Here is a 13,760-nt window from a genome sequence, read left to right on the forward strand (position 1 = left end):
TTTTTCTTTCTTTCTTTCTTTCTTTCTTTCTTTCTTACTTTCTTACTTCTTTCCTCCCTTCATTCCTTTCTTTGTGCTTTTCTCTGTCTTCCTTTCTTTACTTTTCCTTCTTTCTCTCCTTTCTTTCTTTCTTTCCTTCTTTCTTCCTTTCTTTCTTTTTGCCTCCAGGATTATTGCTGGCACTACAAATCCACCAATCTCAGCAGCCATTTTTTTTTCTTTTTATTGGACAGGATAGAGAGAAATTGAGAGGGTAGGGGTGAGAGGGAGAGAGAAAGATAGACACCTGTAGACCTGCTTTACTACTTGTGAAGCATCCTCCCTTCTGGTGGGGAGCAGGGACTCGAACTGGATCCTTGTGCAGGTCCTTGAACTTAGTGCTATATGTGCTTAATTGGGTGCACCATCTGCCCCCCATGCATCTTTTGAATATCAGCTGTTTTTTGGGCATTCCCATGTAGAGAAAGAAATCAGCACGCTTGAGTAGAGACGACTAAGTGGACCATTCTGGAAGTGGAATGCCAGGCATTGAGCTGAGTGGCATACTTCATTCAATGACTGTGAAACAGGTTGCTCCAGCGATTCAGTGCTTCCCTCACTGATTTGGTAATTAATTTGAAAATGCTCAATTGCTTCTACCACCCAACCACAGCCGATGGATATATCACTTTAGCACAGACTGGAGATGGCCCAGCCATTGTAATATTAATGAACACAGGGAAAGAAGCCTTGTCAGAGGGCTGAGCACTCAAGTGGACTGACTTTGGAATTTGACAGAACAGTCTAGTAGGTGTGTGGTTAACTGCTAAAACCTGCAGAGTTGAGATTTAACCTATTCTTTGGGGGGGGGGGGAATATTCTGTTCATATCCTCTCCACACTTATGGATAGAGTCATTTGTTTTTGAGCTGTAAGCGCTTCATATATTTTGGTTATTAGCCTTTTGTTGGATGTATGGCATGTAAAGATCTTCTCCCATTCTGTGAGGTGTCTGTTTGGGTGATTTTTTTTTTTAATGCAGAAGCTTTTCAGTCTGATGTAGTCCCACTGGTTTATCTTTTGCCTTGTCTTCTTTATGATTGGACTAGAGTCACTGAAGATGCCTATAAAACTTTGATGGAAAAGAGTTCTGCCAATATTTTCCTCTAAGTATTTGATAGTTTCTGGCCTAACATCCATGTCCTTGATCCATTTGGAGTTTACATTTGTGTGTGGTGAAATGTAGTGGTTCACTTTCACTCTTCTGTATGTTGCCACCTAATTTTCCGAACACCATTTATTAAAGAGACTCTCCTTTCTCTATTTAATAGTTAGGGCCTCCTTGTCAAAAACTAGATGTCTATAGATGTGAAGCTCTGATTTCTGGGCTCTTCTTTCTATTCCACTGGTCAGTTCCAATCGCAGGCAGTTTTGATTACAATGACCCTATAGTATAGTTTGAGATCTGGGAGCATGACAGGTACTACATTTTAAGGCAGATAATGTAATTTTGTGGAATACAGCTGTGTAAAAGAAGCCACAGAAGTGATGCTTGAGTATACTTGCTTTCAGAGGCAGCATCTGTGAGGCCTGGCGGGACATGTGTCCTGCGGGCGGCTTACACGCATGAATGATCTTCACAGAGCACACCCGCCCCTCTTTTCTGGGGAGTCTGCACAACTGGTGTTGCTACAACCTCCTGTCATGATTACGAGCTTCCTCTGAACTTGAAGTTAGACTCAACCCTCCCGAGGGGCCCAGGAACCCCAAGTGCTCTGCTATCCGTCCTCACCTGGGCTGCCACCATCTTTCTCTTACTCACTGAGGAGTCTGCAGGGGCCTGGGGTGACAAAGGTCACCAGAGCCCTTGCGTGGGTGTTACCCAGGGTGGGTGTGTAGGCTGGTAGGCCCCACGGATTGAGGGGAAGGCTCTTCATCCTGACTAGAGTCAGCAGACAGAAAATCCCAAGGAGCTGCCAGAACGTAAATATGAAGTAGGAAGCTATAGGGAGTTTTCCCAAGTTGCTAATGTCAATTACAATCAAATTTAGTTACTTTTTTGCCATTGCTGAGGCCTCACCCCTAGAGGATGACATTTTTTTGTAGACCCACAGAGAGACACAAAGATAGAGACAGAGGGATAGACACCACAGCACCAAAGCTTCCTCCAGTGCACAGGGACCAGCCTCAAACTTTGGTTGTACACATGGCAGCTAGGAACCTTCCCAGATGAGCTGTCTTCCCAGGCCTCAAATTTGTTCTTGGGGGTCAGGCAATAGAGCAAACATTTGAATGCACCTGTGTTCAAGCTCCAATCTCAGCTGCAGGGAGGAAGCTTCACAAGTAGTGAAGCAGTGTTGCAGGTGTCTCTCTTTCTCTCCCTCCCTCTCTCCCTCTCTTCTCCCTTCTCAGTTTCTCTCTGTCCTGTCAAAAGTTAAAAATGACCACCAGGAGCAGGGACTCATAATACTGACACCAAGCCACAGTAATAATCCTGGTGGCAAAAAAAAAGTATTTTTAGGAGTATTGTTGTAATTTTTTATTTTAAAATAATTTAACACTTACTTAGGTTGTAAAACAAGTGTAAGACAGACTCGATATACTCTCTACCTTGAGTAATCAGTGATTTATTCCACTTGCTTGGTCATCCCTCTCTGTCCACAGATAAGATAGACAGAAAGACACTAGTAGGCTTGGGGGTGTGTGTGTGTGTGTGTGTGTGTGTGCATGTCAATGTTTGACCCTTTGGAGAGTGACTTGAAGATGCCAGACATTTCCAGTCTCTCAGGCTTCCTTAGTGTTTCTGAGGAACCAAGGGCATTCTCTTACAAAACTGCAGAGCAGTCTTCACAAAGGAAATTCAGTTGTTTGAGCCATAGTCCATTCTCAGTTTGCTATCCACCCATGCCTCCCATGCCCCCACAAGTGTTCTTTTTTTCTTTTATTATTCTCATTATTTATTGTCAATAGGGTTATTGCTGGGGCTTGGTGTCTGTACTATGAATCCACTACTACCAGTGGCCATTTTTTTCCTATTCCTTATTCTTTTATAGGTCAGAGAAAAAAATCGAGAGTGGAGGGGAGATAGAGAGGGAGAAAGAGAGACACCTGCAGATCTGCTTCACTACTCATGAAGCTTCACCCCCACACACATACCACAGGTGGGGAGTGAGGACTTGAACCCAGGCCTTTGAACATGGTAACCTGTATGCTTAACTGGGTATGCCACTGCCCACCCCCTGTAATGTACTTTCAAGCCAACAGTTGATTTTTAATCTAAGCTTCCCTCCAGGAACACAGACTGCATTTGGGGTGTGTGTGGGTGGTCATTTTTCCTCACTCCCATTTAATAAAGGGACGTTCTCCCAGCCTGTTTCTGTCAACAGCTCACTGTCAGAAAGGACGGGCCAGTCATTTGACAGAAGGTCCCTCACTGATGTCCATTCATGATTAGATGCAGAGCATACATTTAGGGCTGAAAGGGCACAGAGACCCTGTGTCCTGCTCTGTGCTTCATAGAGGAGGCACCTGCAATTGGCTTGTCCGTAATTGGTAATATTGACTATCAAAGTCTGAAGAAGCTGTTGTTCACCAGGTTGTTCCACCGTAACACAACCGTTTCTCCCTGTGTGACTAGTAAGTACTTTGTTATTGTTGTTGTTGTGGGGAGGGTAATCTGAGTCATGGAAACATCCTGTTTCTCATAAAGCTCATACTTCCATTTTTAAATTCATTCTTAGTTTCCAAAGGCCAGCACTCCAGCATTCTACTTGTGTTATTCTTTTTTAAAAAAATATTTATTTATTTATTTATCCCCTTTTGTTGCCCTTGTTTTTTGCTGTTGTTGTTACTGATATCATCATTGTTGGATAAGACCGAGAGAAATGGAGAGAAGAGGGGAAGACAGAGATGGGGAGAGAGAGATAGACACCTGCAGAGCTGCTTCACCACTTGTGAAGTGACCCCCCCCTCCTGATGGGAAGCCAGGGCTCCAACCGGGATCCTTACACCGGTCCTTGTGCTGTGCGCCACATGCGCTTAACCCGCTGCACTACTGCCCAACTCCCTACTTGTATTATTCTTGATTCTAGACTGTTAGAATTACAGAGGTAAGGACTTCTTTCCCCCATGGGCTTTTTACTCACGTCAATATGGTCTTGAAGATTTTGTTTTAGCTGATGTGTTCAGTTTCAATGCTATCATGATTTCTTACTGTGCTTAACTGAGCAAGACGGACCCATAAGAAGACTTCCAAGGAGGCTCCTCAGTCCTTTGGACATGTTACCACTGATTTCTGAGCACTTCTGTACTTTCTAGCAAAATAAAAGGTTTATGAGCACTTTTAACAAAATAATGACATGTTATACTACTATAATCACTCCCAAAAAGCCACTGTGGTCAGCCTCCACTTGGCATGTCCTTTCCCTGCAGGGTTTGTAGATGGAAGGGGGACAATTGTCCCAGGCAGGGCAGCTACCTCTGTCTCTATGTCTTTTAAGGCTGGACAAAGATGAACACGTGGTGGCAGAAGCCTCAGACTGGGCTTCAGAACTGCAGGCTACTGAGTACAAGTAGACAGTGTGTTTATTTCACTAACTTCTCACTCAGCATCTTTGAGTGGGCTCCATTATGACAGCTTCTCTGCTCCTGCTATGCAAGATAGATGCAGAAAGAAACAGAACCCAGAACTGGGCTGGTGAAACAGCTCACTTGGGTAGTGCACTGCTTTGCCATGTGCATGACCCAGGTTCCAGCCCAGTCCCCACTTAATTGAAGGAAGCTTCAGTATTGTGGGTGGGAGGTGGGGGGAGAAGTTTAGGCTCTCTCTCTCCCCCCCCCCTCTCGCTCTCCTTTTCTCCCTCTCTGTTTCTATCTGAAAAAACCCCCAATAATTTAAATAAATAAATAAAAATAACCCAGAACCTCAGGTTCATTGTGTTCTTTTCTTGGTCAGCAACACACAGAGTTTATTCATGGCTCCCATCTCTGTCCCAAAGGAGAAAATGTTGGTCTCAGCATCTCTGCCCAGGGGGCTTCAAGCACTCCTCAGTCACCGTCCAAGTGGGACAGGATGCAAAAGGAAGGAATTCTGAAGGCAAAGTAGAGGGAAATTGATATTCCCTACTTCAAACTGAACTGTGCACTCCCCTATCACAAAGGGTAAACTGCACACATGATGGCAGCCAGGCAGGAGAAATCAATGGTTCCCATAGAGGCCTTGAGTTTATCTTTTGGGCAGAGGGAGATGAAACACAAGAAGTAGGGCTCTCGGTTACCTCATGAGAGACTGAGAGAGACCACAGCAACCAAGCTTCCTTCAGTGTGGTGTGGGCTGGACTTGAACCTGGGCTATGCACATGGCAAAAAAATGCACTATCCAAGTGAGCCATTTCACTGGCCTCCATACCCTTTTGGCTTCCTCAAGAAGCACGAAGGGTGTGGGTTGAGAAGTTACCATCACTGTCCACTTAGACCAGAATGTCACCCCTCAACTAGAACCCAGAGAAGGATGGAGAGCTTGGGGAGACACAAGACACCCCTAACTCCAAGAAGTCCAAACCTATAGTACTTTCCCTCCTCTCTGTGGGAATGTGGTGAGTTGCAAAGCAATTTAAAAAGCAGGGCATTCATTTGTGGAAAGTTACCCAGGCAGAATGCATCAGGGGTCTCTTGGCACACAAAAGGTGTCTGATAAAGTGTGTTCCAGACCAAAGCTCCAAATTAAATATTTGAGAATGTCATCCAAAAGAAAGGAGGGGGAGAGCTAAATAGTTGGCAAAAACACGGCTGAGTCGTGAAACTATACACTGGCTGCCAAGTCTCAGAGAATACTCCTAGGTACAATTTTCTAAACCAGCTAAATGAGAGGCAGCCATAAATTACAGATGAATGCAAAGGCTGGGGAACTCAAGAGTCACCTCTAAGCCTATTAAAATCTTAAACACTTCAGTGCCCTTGAGCCTGAAAGGTTGGAAAGGGCGCTGAAGTTAACTGAAGAGAGGTGTGTGTGTGTGTGTGTGTGTGTGTGTGTGTGTGTGTGTGTGTGTGTAGGTAGGTAGGTAGCTGGCCAAACAGGTCCAGAGATAGAGAGCAACAGTAGCAGAAAGTCTAAGAGAGGGGACGGTCTGCCTGTCTCTAACTGGGCACCCATGCTGCGCTCTTGCTGGACCCGCCTGGGACCTCAGAAAAGAAAAAAAAATGCAGTGGCCTGTGGAAACCAAAGCCTGGTGCCAACGGAAAATGAATGAAGCTCCAAAAGCGAGGTGCCAGCAGGGCTGCTGAAGGCCCAGAGCGTCGCTGGATTTTAAAGTCAGCCCAGAGCGTCCAAGGCTGACTTTAAACGCAGTCCCACTGAGGTAACACAGGAGGAGGACTAGGAGGATGGCAGGTTAGGAAAGCCATGGCTATATTCCATCTCTGAGGGACAGCTTCCTTGTAGGGCTGAGGCGAGCCCCTGTCTTCAGAGCTCTGGGACTCCTCAACTCCAGGAAGTGGAGTGTTGCTCTTTGCTCCCAAATAGCAAGGATGCGTTGTGCTCCACAGTTTAAAGAATCTTAGCACCTGCGTTTGAACCTCTGAAGAGCTGCCCTTTTGAAATACCCTCAGAAAACCCAAAATGGGATCAGAAATTGCTGCCCGGAACTTGCTATGTGCCGTGGGGAGAGGATGGGGTCTAGCCTGGTTATCTTGTGCTGCTCACCAGACAGAAAGGAAATGTTTCTAGAAGCAGGCTGTCTGACACATTCACTGCCTTTATTGTGAGCACTGTCCATGTCCAGAAACGCCCCAAATGTCTTCCTTTCCAAGTCCAGGCTGGGACCCTACACTGACATTCACCAGAGGGGCAGTTTCTGTCTGCTCAAAACTAACAACTAGGAGCACCAATCACGTAGTCACAGAAAGATGGGAGGCAGGAGGCAGGAGGCAGGAGAGAGCTTGCCCAATAGAGAGAATGCCTCTCCAGGCACACGGTCCTGGATTTGAACCCATAGACCATACGGATGGCACCTGGGAACCTCCATGGAGATCTCTTTGTATATCTCTCTGTCCCTCACCATTCCTTCTCTTTCTTTAAATTAAAAGAATGAAAAAATTGGGCCTGGGAGACTGGGAGACTCAGTAGTACTGTGCATGTTCAAGGTCCTGAATTCATTCCTCAGTATCCTCTTTAAAAAAAAAAAAGGTACAGGGGCTGGGCAGTGGTGTACCCAGTAGAGTGCACATATTACTATGCATCAGGACTTGGGTTCAAGTCCCTGGCCCCCACTTTTCGGGGTGAACTTCACGAGCAGTGAAGTAGTACTACAGGTGTCCTTCTTTGTCCTTCTCTATCTCCCCCTTCTCTCTCAATTTCTGTTTTTATATAAAAAAAATGGCCACAAAGAGAGTGTATTTGTTATACAGGCACTGAGCCCCAGTGATAGCCCTTGTGGCAAGAGAAAGAGAGAGAGAGAGAGAGAGAGAGAGAGAGAGAGAGAGAGAGAAGGGAGTAAGAGATAAAGGGAGAAGAAGAAGCAGGTCAGTGAACAAATATTTCTTTTTAAAATTTTTTACCATCTTTATTTATTTATTGGATAGAGACAGCCAGATGAGATGAAGGGGGAGACAGAGAAAGAGGGAGGGAGAGAGGTAGGTAGGTAGGGAGGGAGGGAGGGAGAGAGAGAGAGAGAGAGAGAGACCTGCAGCACTGCTTCACCACTTGTAAAGCTTTTCCCCCTGCAGGTGGGGACCAGGGACTTGAACCTGGGTCCTTGAGCACTGTAACATGTGCGCTCAACCAGATGCGCCACCACCCAGCCCCTAGTGGACAAGCATTTCTGAAGACATTTGTAATCCTTAGTGACATGTACATAATCTCACAGCAAAACAAGATTGAACTAAAGAGTCTAAATCCTCTGCCACTGACACAGATAATCTTGGACAAGGTGCCTGATTTCCCAGTTGTTGAAGCTATAAAAGAGAACAGTCATGAAAATACCCACTCGTGTAGTTAGGCTTTGCCAGAGGAACGGAGCTCACGTGTGTATGTGTTCTCTTTCTATCGATGGAAGGAGATTCTAAGGAAATGACTCCTACAGGTCCAGACTTGGGGGGGGGGGGTGGACCAGTGGGCTGAAGACTCAAGGAAGACCAGGTGTTGCAGTTCAAGTTCAAAGACCAGCAGCTGGAAGAAGCACCTCCCTCCCTCAACCCCAAGGACCAAGTCAGTCTATCGCATCATTCAGACTTTCACATTATGGAGGGAAATCTGTTTGCCTCCAAGTCTATCTATTTAAGAGATAATCTCCTCCGAAGACATCCTCACAGAAACATTCAGCATAGTTCTTGATCACATAACTGGGCTCCTTGTGATAACCCATTACACCACCTGAAAAACGTTTTGCCAGAATTAATTCAGTTAATTTATGTTAAAGACTTGAGACTGTGACAGGCACATACTAAGTGCTATAGACAGGCTAGCTATGGGGACTGGGTTGTGGTGTGTCCAGTTAAGCACACATAGAACTAAGCACAAGGACCCACACAAGATCTGGGTTTGAGCTCCCAGCTCCCCACATACAGGGGTAGGGGGTGCTTCACAAGTTGTGAAGCAGGTCTGCAGGTGTCTCTCTTTCCCTTTCGATCTCTCCTTCCTCTCTCAATTTCTCTCTATCCTGTCCAATAAAACAGAAAAGTTGACTGCCAGGAGCAGTGGATTTGTAGTGCCAGCGGCAAGCCCCAGTGATAACCCTGGAGGAAAATAAATAAAGGCTAGTCATTGTTACTGATCTTACTGTTGTTCTTATTAGGGAAGGGGTCATGATTGGCGTGGCTTCCCAGGTGAGAGACTCATCCTTCTCCCAAGTAGTTGAGGAAAACATCATATAGACAAAGGGAAGCCTGAAAGTGTGGAACTAAGGAAATGGGCTAGGACAGTGTGAGGCTTGGCTATCTGAGTCCACACAGAAGGGATTATGCAGAGTGAGAGAAGGAACCTTGTCCTGAGAAGATAAATCAAGAGCCTTGGCTTTCTAGAGCCAATGGAAGCCTCTGAGTCCTTAGAGAAGTGGGAATGAATGAATCAAACAGTCTTTTTTTTTTTTCTTTTTTGGTGCCTGCACCATGAATCCATTGCTCCTGGAAACCATTTTTTCCCCTTTTGTTGCCCTTGTTGTTTTATCATTGTTGTTTATTATTGTTGTTGTTGCTGCTGCTGCTGCTGTCGTTGGATAGGACAGAGAGAAATGGAGAGAGGAGGGGAAGACAGAGAGGGGGAGAGAAAGATAGATACCTGCAGACCTGCTTCACCACCTGTGAAGGGACTCCCCTGCAGGTGGGGAGCCAGGGGCTCGGACCAGGATCCTTACGTCGGTCCTTGCGCTTTGCACCATGTGTGCTTAACCCTCTGTGCTATAGCCCGACTCCCTGAACCAAGGGTTCTTAACATAAAGGAAAAAAAGTCACAAAAATAAGTGAGCAAGAAGTGGAACCTTCCAAGAAGGAGAGAATTCAGTAATCCAAAGAATGACCAAAAAGCGGCCATTTGTCCATTGTCATTAAGGGCTGAAGAAATAAGGAGGTTGATGTACAGTAACTAGAAAACTCATTGGGGTCATTATTTTGCTGTAGACGTGGACAAGTACCTCTGGGAGATCCCTGTAATGACAAGGTCAGCCCAGTGGAGGAGCAGCAGAGAAGTCAGCACATTCTTTCAACAGATGCTATTTTCATTCACTTTTTTTAAATTGCTTACTATGAAGCTTATCTTTCGTTTTAAAAAATGAATCTTCTCTTCTGAGCCTAGGCTACTTGTAACATTTCTGTGACAGACAGACCAGATGGCCACTTAGTTCTGCCATACATATGTGGTGTCCTGCAGGGATGGGACAAGAAATTCAGATGTTCATTTACCCTTCTCAGTCAGAAGGGCCACGCATAACACTGCATGCTAGACAGTGACAGATTTTGTTATTGCAGCCTAACTCCACTAAACATTCATAAATCCAAAAGAAAAACAGAGGGGAAAGCTATGAGAAAATTCTTTTATTTATTTATTTGCCTCCAGGGTTATTACTGGGGCTTGGTGCCAGCACTACAAATCCACTGCTCCTGGAGGCCATTTTTCCCATTTTGTTGACCTTGTTGTGGTTGTTATTGTTGTTATAGCTGTTGTTGCTGCTGGATAGGACAGTGAGAAATGGAGAGAGGAGGGGAAGACAGAGATGAGGAGAGAAAGACACCTGCAGACCTGCTTCACTGCTTGTGAAGTGATCCCCTGCAGGTGGGAAGCTGGGGCCTCAAACTGGGATCCTTACACTAGTCCTTGAACTTTGCATCATGTGCGCTTAACCCACTGCACTGCTGCCCAGCTCCTGAGCAAATTCTCATACATGGAAACTGTAAAGGGGAAGGGAGTTAGAATCAGATATTACAGATACTGCAGCCTGAAAAACCACTGGAGTTGAAGACCAAGAAGACTGCCTTCCTGGACACCCTCTATGCAGATGGTGCCACTGTGTTGAGTAGTCAGGTTTGTGGAAGGAAGGAGAGGAATCACAGGCATGACTAGACTCGCCACCCCATCTTGATGTCCACAATTGCAGTCAGGAGCAGAAGGTGATACTTCTTAGAAATGTTCTTCTTAGAACTATCAGGTTTGGGTAAAATCTTGAAGAATCCCAGACTTCTGCATTTCATCCTAAATAATAAGTCTACAGTGGAAGACAGAAAAGCCATAGAAAAAAAGAGACCAAGCTACACTGTGGAAGCTACAGGCAGTTATAAACATTTCCATGTATCCTCAGGGCAAAAACAGAGGATGTGACCACAGGGCCCTGAAGGATTTAGCATATCCTGTCCCTCAATTCTTCAGTTGTTTTACTTCCTTTCAGGCTTGGAAAACTTGGATGAGAGTCCAGGGAGGGTAAAGGATTCAAGATCTCAGTTTACAACAGAAACTTAGAGCCACAGAAGGCTGTTTGGCTACCCAAACAGTAGGTGATGATACCCTACTTCCTTGGGTACACAGCCACCCTCACCACTGACTCAGAGCCTGAGTAGGGACTCCTCAAACCAAGGGCCCTCTCCTCAGGGTTCAACAAAGAGGATACAACAACTAACCTTATCAGTTTAGTTTCTTGCTTTTGAATTCAGAGCAAAATTCCTGGTGGTGATATGGAAGGAATGAATGGGTTGGGGTTACTAAGAAAAAGAGACTAAAAAGACCAACAAATTTCTAGTTGCCTTTTCTTCACACATATGAACCAGCAGTCTGGGAATTCCCAAGAGATACCACTATAACTCTTTTTTTTTCTTTAACTTGTGCAAGTTAGTATATCTGAGCCAAATTTTCTTTTTTCATTCACTGAAGAAAATGGGGGAGGAGGGGAAGCCCATGGCCTACATTTTAAAACATCTGGTGAGGCCATCAGGAGGAAAGAAAAAAACCCCTATAATTTAACTTACCTTTTGGGATCATTTTTATTATACTTACTTTCTTGGATACACTAAAACACTTGGCATTTCCCTCATTAATTAATGGGTTCGGAATTTTATTAATCAGTGTTTTAATGTTCATAAAATAATGCCACCTTTTAAAACCAGGGGCAAGGACCATTTCCAAGTGCTCCCAGTCAGAAGGTATTATATTAAAATGCAGGTTGCATATGTGCTAAAAACCAGTCTTTGGGGAATAAGGCATAAGCTCTCAATTATCCTAACTCCCTCTGCACCAAGGACTGGGCCAGAAATGACCCTGAGGCCCAGGCTGTGGGCCTGAGGCTGCAGAGACACCAAGTAGCCAAGCTGACATTCTCCACCCAAACCTCTCTCTCCTGGAGGGTACTGATGTTCAGTCCAGCCAGGATTCCCCCTGGAGATTAGATACTGCCCTATGGGGGCCCAGATGGGGGTGCTGGCAGAGTTTAAAGTGTTTTTCACAACACCTTCCATGTCCCTTTCCTCCAGGTAAATCAATTATTTCCTCTGCTGTTGAGTATAACAATGTATCAACGTCAAGTTTCTTCATAGATCCCTACACCTGCCAGAGCAGGAGACATGGTTGTTTTGTTCAAGGTCAGCATCAAGCCTCACCTAAGCAGCTGAGGTGAGCCACCAAAGAGAAATACAGACACTTGTCTGTGAAATAGCACGGACATAGATGTTCGTAGCAGGCCGTGTTTATTAGCCTCACACTGGAAATCTCTCAAATGTCTACCAGGAACAGATCAGCTAGAGTAAGCAGGGAGTCTGTGCAACAGAATACCCAGAAATTAAACTGAAAGAGAAGAAGAAAGAGGTGAAGGAAGAGGAGGAGGAGGAGGAGGAGGAGTTGTTATTATACTCTATTCAGTACAGTTTTATTAAGCATGAAAGTCCCCCCAGCATATGTGATTAAAGAAATATCAAGAGGCCGGGTGGTGGTGCACCTGGTTGAGCACACATATTCCAATGTTTAAGGACCCGGGTTCAAGCCCCTTGTCTCTACCTGCAGGGGGGAGAAGCTTCATGCACCATGAAGCAATGTTACAGGTATCTCTTTTTCTCCCTCCCTCTCTTCCCCTCCTCAATTTTTTTTTTTTTTGCTGTCTCTATCCAATAAAAATAAGTAAATAAAAAGTGAAAGAATTTTCCCTATCAGTTCAGGAGATAGCTCCTCTGGTAGGGTACACCTGAGGCCTTGGGTTTGAGGCCTGATACCACATGGTAGTATGGTGGACAGTTTGCAGGGTTTACAGATGGCAGGGACAGTGTCTCTCCTCTCTCACTCATTCTCTCTCAAAAGTAAAAAACAAATGAAGGGGAATGAGAGAAATAAAAGGAATTAGCATCACTGGAAGCCCTAAAAGGAAAGGCTCAATGAGAGCAGCAGCTCAGTGAGAGGAGCAGCACGTTCAGCATGAATCCCTGCCCACTTTGCAGTGGGAACGACTGTTGGGTGGTCATACTGGGGCTTTGCTCTCTGTCATTGGTTAAACATTCATCTTTGTGTCAGTCAAAGTTCAGAGTTCAGTATGCCGGGCTAGCTTCGCGGCGGGAGACAGACGACCAGGGACACACGGCTGAGCAGAGAGCAGTATTTCTTTATTCACGAGCGAACGGTTCAAAAAACTAATCTAATCTAATCACAACCCCATTCTGTCCTGCATCCTTCTCCTCCGGCTGAAGAGAGTCTGGAACCAAGGAAGTAAGTAGGATAGGGGGCGGGGAGAAGGAAGAAGTAGCAAGGACTAAACCAAAATCTCCCGGAGGCAGGGGGAATGAGACCAAATCAATGTAACAGAATGACCATGTAAATAGACCACAACGTCAAGCAATGTAACAGAACAGATCCCAGAAGCAGAACTAGAAGCATACCAACAGCTTTGGGAACTGACAGGTTTGTCCAGAGTTAGGTGTCTTGCACTTGGCCAAGTGGGGGAGGGGAGGAGGAACAGTGACCCCTATGGGCACTAGGGGTGCCAGTGTAACCAAGAGCATCCTTGCTCTCTTGGGCCCTCCCCAGTGTGCTATGCTTCTGAAGGCATCACCTGGCTTGGGCAAGAAAAGGAACCTGCCCTTCCCTCCCTGGAGTGTTCAGGGAATCACATTCACCTCCTCTCAAGCTACGACAGACAGTTCTGCAGAGAAGCTCTTTCCAGGGAGGAGATGAACACCCCCAGCCTGTTGACATCAAAATGCCCATGGGCTACTTGCAGGGGAAATGGCCCTGCAGGAATGAAACTGAGAAGCTGGCATGGCAGAAGCTTCAGAAGAACTCAAGATGCTTGGTTCTGAGAATGAATACCAAAAGCTAATGGGAGC

General features: G+C 45.5%; 1 long non-coding RNA gene across 2 annotated transcripts in view; it reads right to left on the minus strand.

Annotated features, from left to right (window-relative positions):
- Nucleotides 1–13,760, minus strand: part of LOC132534644 (uncharacterized) — a 95,478-nt gene that overhangs the window by 26,293 nt on the left and 55,425 nt on the right. For both annotated transcript variants that reach the window (XR_009546374.1, XR_009546373.1), the window contains exons 2-3: nucleotides 10,452–10,669; nucleotides 4,124–4,291 (exon numbers count right to left, since the gene is read on the minus strand). This is a non-coding gene — a long non-coding RNA (uncharacterized LOC132534644). The remainder of the gene's footprint in view (nucleotides 1–4,123; nucleotides 4,292–10,451; nucleotides 10,670–13,760) is intronic.

This window comes from Erinaceus europaeus, chromosome 19 (genome assembly GCF_950295315.1).
Source record: "Erinaceus europaeus chromosome 19, mEriEur2.1, whole genome shotgun sequence".
NCBI lineage: Eukaryota > Metazoa > Chordata > Mammalia > Eulipotyphla > Erinaceidae > Erinaceus > Erinaceus europaeus.